The sequence below is a fragment of the Octopus bimaculoides genome, chromosome 7 (assembly GCF_001194135.2).
Source record: "Octopus bimaculoides isolate UCB-OBI-ISO-001 chromosome 7, ASM119413v2, whole genome shotgun sequence".
Taxonomy (NCBI): domain Eukaryota; kingdom Metazoa; phylum Mollusca; class Cephalopoda; order Octopoda; family Octopodidae; genus Octopus; species Octopus bimaculoides.
The window spans coordinates 90,936,650-90,942,924 of record NC_068987.1 but is presented as its reverse complement, the minus strand read 5'-3'; positions in this window follow the sequence as shown (position 1 = coordinate 90,942,924).

Below are 6,275 nucleotides of genomic sequence, written 5' to 3'. Positions count from 1 at the left end.
CTAGAAAAACTGTTTTATGCTTTCTCTCTCTCTCTCTCTCTCTCTCTGCCTGAGTTACAAGAAGAAGAAGAGAAAAGGAGAGGATAAACTGACAGACAACCTCTTTTTATTAGTTTACAATGAAGACAAGGAAAGTGACATATATATATATAAGTAATGTCAAACAAAACAGTATGTGCCTTTGTGTATGTATGTGTTTGTGTGTGTGCATGTGTTTATGTGTGTATGTGTGTGAGCCTTTGTGTGTGTGTATGTGTGTCTGTCTGTATGAGTGTTTGTGTATGCATGTATATCTGTGCATGTCTTTTGTGAGTGTGTGTGTGTGTACATAAGTTTCATATGTGAATACACGTAAACTACACAATCGTTTCCTCTCACCCTTTCGTCCCTGGCAGTTAGACCAGTGGTTCTCAACCAGGGTTCATATTACTTTTAGAGGTCCATATTACTTTTAGGGGTCCATATTACTTTTAGCAGTCCATATGATCATCATCATCATCATCATCATTATCATTTAACGTCCGCTTTCGATGCTAGCATGGGTTGGACGATTTGACTGAGGACTGGTGAAACCGGATGGCTACACCAGGCTCCAATCTGATTTGGCAGAGTTTCTACAGCTGGATGCCCTTCCTAACGCCAACCACTCAGAGAGTGTAGTGGGTGCTTTTACGTGCCACCGGCATGAAGGCCACTCAGGCGGTACTGGCAACGGCCACGCTCAAAATGGTGTATTTTATGTGCCACCCGCACAAGAGCCAGTCCAGGGGCACTGGCAACGATCTCGCTCGAAAATCCTACGAAGGCCAGTCAGGCGGTACTGGCAACGGCCACGCTCAGTCAGACGGTACTGGCAACGGGAAAAATTTATTCTTCAATAAACTGGCCATACTTCTACAATACGTCAAATATTTTGATTTTTTTAATATAATTCCTAATATTCAATTAAAAATTATGATAGGATTTTTTAAAACCATCAAACAGCTCTGAGTGTCCACCCATGGAAAATAAGAACCAGTGGCTTCCAGAGGTTAACAATGGTTGAGAATCACTGAGTTAGGACAGTAGTGCTTTACAATTCATTCCAAGGCTAGATAAAACCTATTTCCTACAAATATACACCAAAATGAAGACCAGGAAGTTATTTGAATCTTGTTCAAAGCTTAGAAGTCATTTTTCTCTTTGGTATTTCCTTTAGATGATGTGGTTTCCCAGCAAAGCTATTTTAAGTGAGAGATGAGGAATTATGTACATTATTTACATTTGATGGATATTTGTCCTCATCTTGTTTGTTGTTAACACAACATTTCAGTTGATATACCCTCCAGCCTTCATCAGGTATCTTGGGGAAATTTCGAACTTGGTTTCTCATTCCCAAGTTATTTTTCGATGTTATCATTATTATTATTATTATTATTATTATTATTATTATTATTATTCAGGAGATGTAACTGATATACCAGTTATACTTTGAGGTTAGCAATAATGACATAGCATGGAGTTATGACGATGAATATGGGTTTGGTTTTCTCTAGAGTGTTAGCAGCAGAAGTGAACTAAAACAGAATCAGACTATATACAAGTATATTCTTTTATTTGCTTCAGTCATTTGACTATGACCATGCTGGAGCACTGCCTTTAGCCGATCTGTTGGAGTTGTACAGAAATAAATCGTAATGATTTGGGTCTCCAGGTGGCAGCTGATGTTACAAATACACATTTGCTTTGCTTGATTGTGAATTTCTTATATCTTAGTCTTGTGATTCAGGGTTGTCCTTCAATCTTGTAAAGTGGAAAGTATTTGTGGATTCATAGTCTGTAGAGATTTCTTACTTTGGTATTGTCATCTATATTACACAAAAATGAAAATAACACTGACATCCAAGTGCCAATCTCAAAATCCTAGCTGTCCCAAACAGAGCGCTTTTGGGGGTTTGCTCTGTTCATTTGTTTTTCTAAGAGAGTGTCACTTTATTTCTTTTAATAACAATACTTTTTATATCACCTCACATCCTTTCACCAAATTTCCGATTTCTGCATCCATTTTTGGCCAGAACTCGTAGCTGCACATTAAAGCTTCCATCCTCGAAATACCAGGATGTGCAACATGATACTCTCTCAACATTTCCTTTCATAGTGTTTCAAGTATCATTACTCAAGTGTTTCAAGTATCACTACTCCTTTGTGCATAAATCAGTTCACCATCACAAACTGAGTGTAGATTCATGTCTCGGTTTTGTTTCACACCAATCCTCTTCCTATTTACTTTTCCTGACCGCAGTGTTCTTTCCATTTCTCTTATGAATTTGTCACAGAACCTCCCAAGACTAGACACCAATATCTAAGCATTATCCAAGCCTAATTTGGTTGCATACAAAGAAAGACCAAACATCCAGAAAAACCGATGAATAGGGTCTTGTTTCATTAGGATAATGCTTCAGCACACAAGTCCTTAGTCTCAATGGTTGCTGTGCATGACTGGCTTCGAACTGGTTGATCACCCCTCCTTATGTTAGTGATTTGGTTCCATCTGGTCATCATCTGTTTCCCAACATAGAAAAACACTCGGCTGGGCACCAGCATCACTGTGATGATGAAATCTTATCTGCTGTTGATGACCATTTTGACCAACAGAATAGCTCCTTCGACCAGTGCGATCCAAACACTGCAACTACTTATGGAAGTGTGTGGACAATAAGAGAAGAACTACATTAAAAAATGAACTTCATTTGGTCCCATTCCATGAGAGTGTCTTCCCCTGCCTATGAACATTTTCAGTCAACCCTCAATATATTAAAAAAATATTATTATACCTGCATTTGTTTTAATATTGACATTGATAAAAATCAACATTTTTCATTAAAAAATTTGGGCCTGGGTTTGCACCCCACAAGCAAATTTTGTTGCGGGGCCACTGCATACTCACACATAACAGGGGCAGGCAAAGCTCATTTCAAAACAAGGGGTTTTCTATTCTTGCCTGTGGCTGACTTTCTCTTATTCTTTTATTTGACTGCAGCCATGCTGGAGCACCGCCTTTCTTTTTTTTTTTTTACTCAAACAAATCGACAGCAGGACTTATTCTTTGTAAGCCTAGTACTTATTCTATCAGACCCTTTTGCCAAACCACTAAGTTACAGGCACGTAAACACACCAACATCAGTTGTCAAGTGATGGTGGGGGAACAAACACAGACACACAAATACACACACACACACACACACACACATATATATATACGACAGGCTTCTTTCAGTTTCCATTTATCAAATCCACTCACAAGGCTTTGGTCAGCCTGAGGCCATAGTGGAAGACACTTGCCCAAGGTGCCACGCAATGGGACTGAACCCAGAACCATGTGGTTGGAAAGCAAGCTTCTTACCATACAGCCATGCCTGTACATGAAAATTGGGTATGTTTGTGTACATATGTGTATATATCATCATCATCATGTGTGTAAAGCAGTCAGACCAGCAGTGTCCCTTATATGGAAACAAAACCAAGATATTCAATAACCACAAATCAATAAAATATGTACCAGACAGGAGTGATTGGCAAAATATCGTACAGGCAGTGCCCCAGCATGGTCGCAGTCCAATGACTGTAAACAGTAAAGCAAAGTAGATGTAAATCTGCAGGTATTTTGGCACAGGTATGGCTGTGTGGTTAAGAAACTCACATTGCAGGGTTCAATCCCTGTGCACATCACTTTTGGCAAGTGTCTTTTATTATAGCCCTGGGCCTTGGGAGTGGATTTGGTAGACGGAAACTGAGAGAAGCCCATCACATATAAATGTGTGTATGTGTACATGCATGTCTTTGTGTCGACATTTATCCCACACACACACACAAACACACCACTTGGCAACTGCTGTTAGTTTGTTGACATCCCAGTAACTTAGTGACTCAGCATGAGAGATTGATAGAAACATTTCGAGGTGCTCCAGCATGACCAGCCCAATGACTAAATCAACAAAAAGGTTTAACTGAAAAAAAAAGAAATGGTAAACTCTCTTTCTCTCTTCCTCTCTCTTCACTTCTCCCTCTTTTTGTCTCTCCCCTTATCCCTCTCTTACTGTATCATTCCTTCTTCCTCTTTCAGTCTCTTCCCTTCTCCCTTCCTCTTTCTGTCTCTTCCCTTATCCCTCTCTCTTACTGTCTCTTTCCTGCCTTCTTTGTCTCTTCCCTTCTCTCTCTTTTTGTCTCTTCCCTTCGCCCTCTTTCTGTCTCTTCCTTTCTCTCTCCTTCTGTCTCTTCCCTTCCCCCTCTCTCATATCAAATTTCACAATTGTCAAGTAACCACCAACTCCCCCCTCCTCCTGTACAACATAACAAATTTATTTTAATCCACAACAAAAACCTCCTTTTTAAGGTCACTCATTGCATGTCTGGCCCAACTGATCAAATATTTAATGACCTGCACAAAAGATAACATTCTATATCCATGACCAACACACCTTAACATGCCACAGGGACATTCACCTGCTCCTCTATATCTTATCTTTCTACTTGTTTCAGTCATTTGACTGTGGCCACGCTGGGGCACCATCCTGAAGGGGCACTCCGAAAGGGGTCTCTGGGCATAGCATCCCTGCCTTTCTGAGTTAGTTTTCCACCACATTTCTTAAAAATTGTGGTAGAGGTCTTGGTCTCAGGACCACTCATGTCTAGAAACTGATGTTGGGGGTAAGCAAGGGCATGCTACCTGTAGAAAATCCTGTTCCAAAAAGGCCTCATGATAGCAAAGGAGAATGGGCACCAGCTAGCCCAAAGGTTGGGGTGGGCTGCACCTGCCTACCCCGGTTGCTGTGGCATTGAGGTAGATCCAGCTACCCCCGTTAACTGGGGACAAAACCTGGATTTAAAACACTGGATGATGATGATGAAACCGATCCTAGGACTCATTTTTTAAGCCTAGTATTTATTCTATTGATCACTTTTGCTGAACTGCTAAGTTATGGAGACATAAACACACCAATATCAGTTGTCAAGCAGTGGGGGTGGGGCAGATACAATGACACAAACACACGTGACATTTCTTTCAGTTTCTGTCTACCAAATCCACTCACAAGGCTTTTGGTCAGCCCAAGGCTATATTAGAAGACACTTGCTCTAGGTGCCATGCACTGGAACTGAACCCTTAACAATGTGGTTGGGAAGCCTCTTACCACACCTGAACCTACTACATATATTACGTCCACTTTGTTTTGTATATTTCTGTTACAAGACAGGTACAAACTCCCCTCTATAGACAGGAAATTCTAAAAATACTCCTCAATTCTACTCTATTTACTACAGTGAGTGTAGTTGGACAGGGATGAACTCCACTAAACAGCCTTACATTTTTAGAGTTATAGAAACAACTAACGAATCACTTGACCTAAAAATAACAGCCAAATTCCCTTCAATCACATCCTATTATCTTAAAACAGGAAGGAAACTTTAAACACTAGTCGTAAATATACAGAAAGAGGGGATGGTCAAATTTGGAATGTCTTTGATTATTTGTTTGATAAGAGCTGGCCTTAAACACAGGTACAAGTGTGACTGTATTAAGATCGTTTTCTAACCTTGTGGTCTTGGTTCAATCCCACTGCAGGTACCTCGGGCAATTACATTCTACTATACCCTAGGCTAGACGATTGATTAATTGCTCAGTTAATCAATCAAACCAAGTTTGTCAGTCCTTTTGTCATCATTCACGACCTCATCCATGACATAACCACCAGCTCCACTCCAGATAATTCTAATTTCTTCAGAATGGTAATGTTGGTAACCATCTCTATTTTATTAAACAGGGCCATTTGTCTGCTCCTTTTTTTCAAAGCTCCCTCAAATATGAGAAGTACTCCTCTCGTACACCATTTGAGTCATCACATGAAGACAACCACTTCTTTCAATACATTAACCCTTTGGCATTCAAATTATTCCGTCAAATGTAATGCTTATTTATGCAAATTGTTTTCAATTTATCAGACATTGAGACTTTGATGATGTGGTCAGTTATTTTTTAGAATTACATTGTAAAATAGGTGAGAGGGACCAGATCAGGTCAGTCTCACCATAAAATAGAATATTTGGGCCAGATGGGGCCGGTTTAAATGCTAAAGGGTTAAAGATTAATAAAAGTTTCAAGAATTCCATGGCGAGCTTAAAAATATTTTTATTTACATTTTTAATGTCAAGCTTAAAAACAATTTATTTTGGATTTTTTGGTTACTTCCATAACTGGACTCCAGAGTTGCTGGACTCCAGAGTTGCTGGACTCTAAAGTT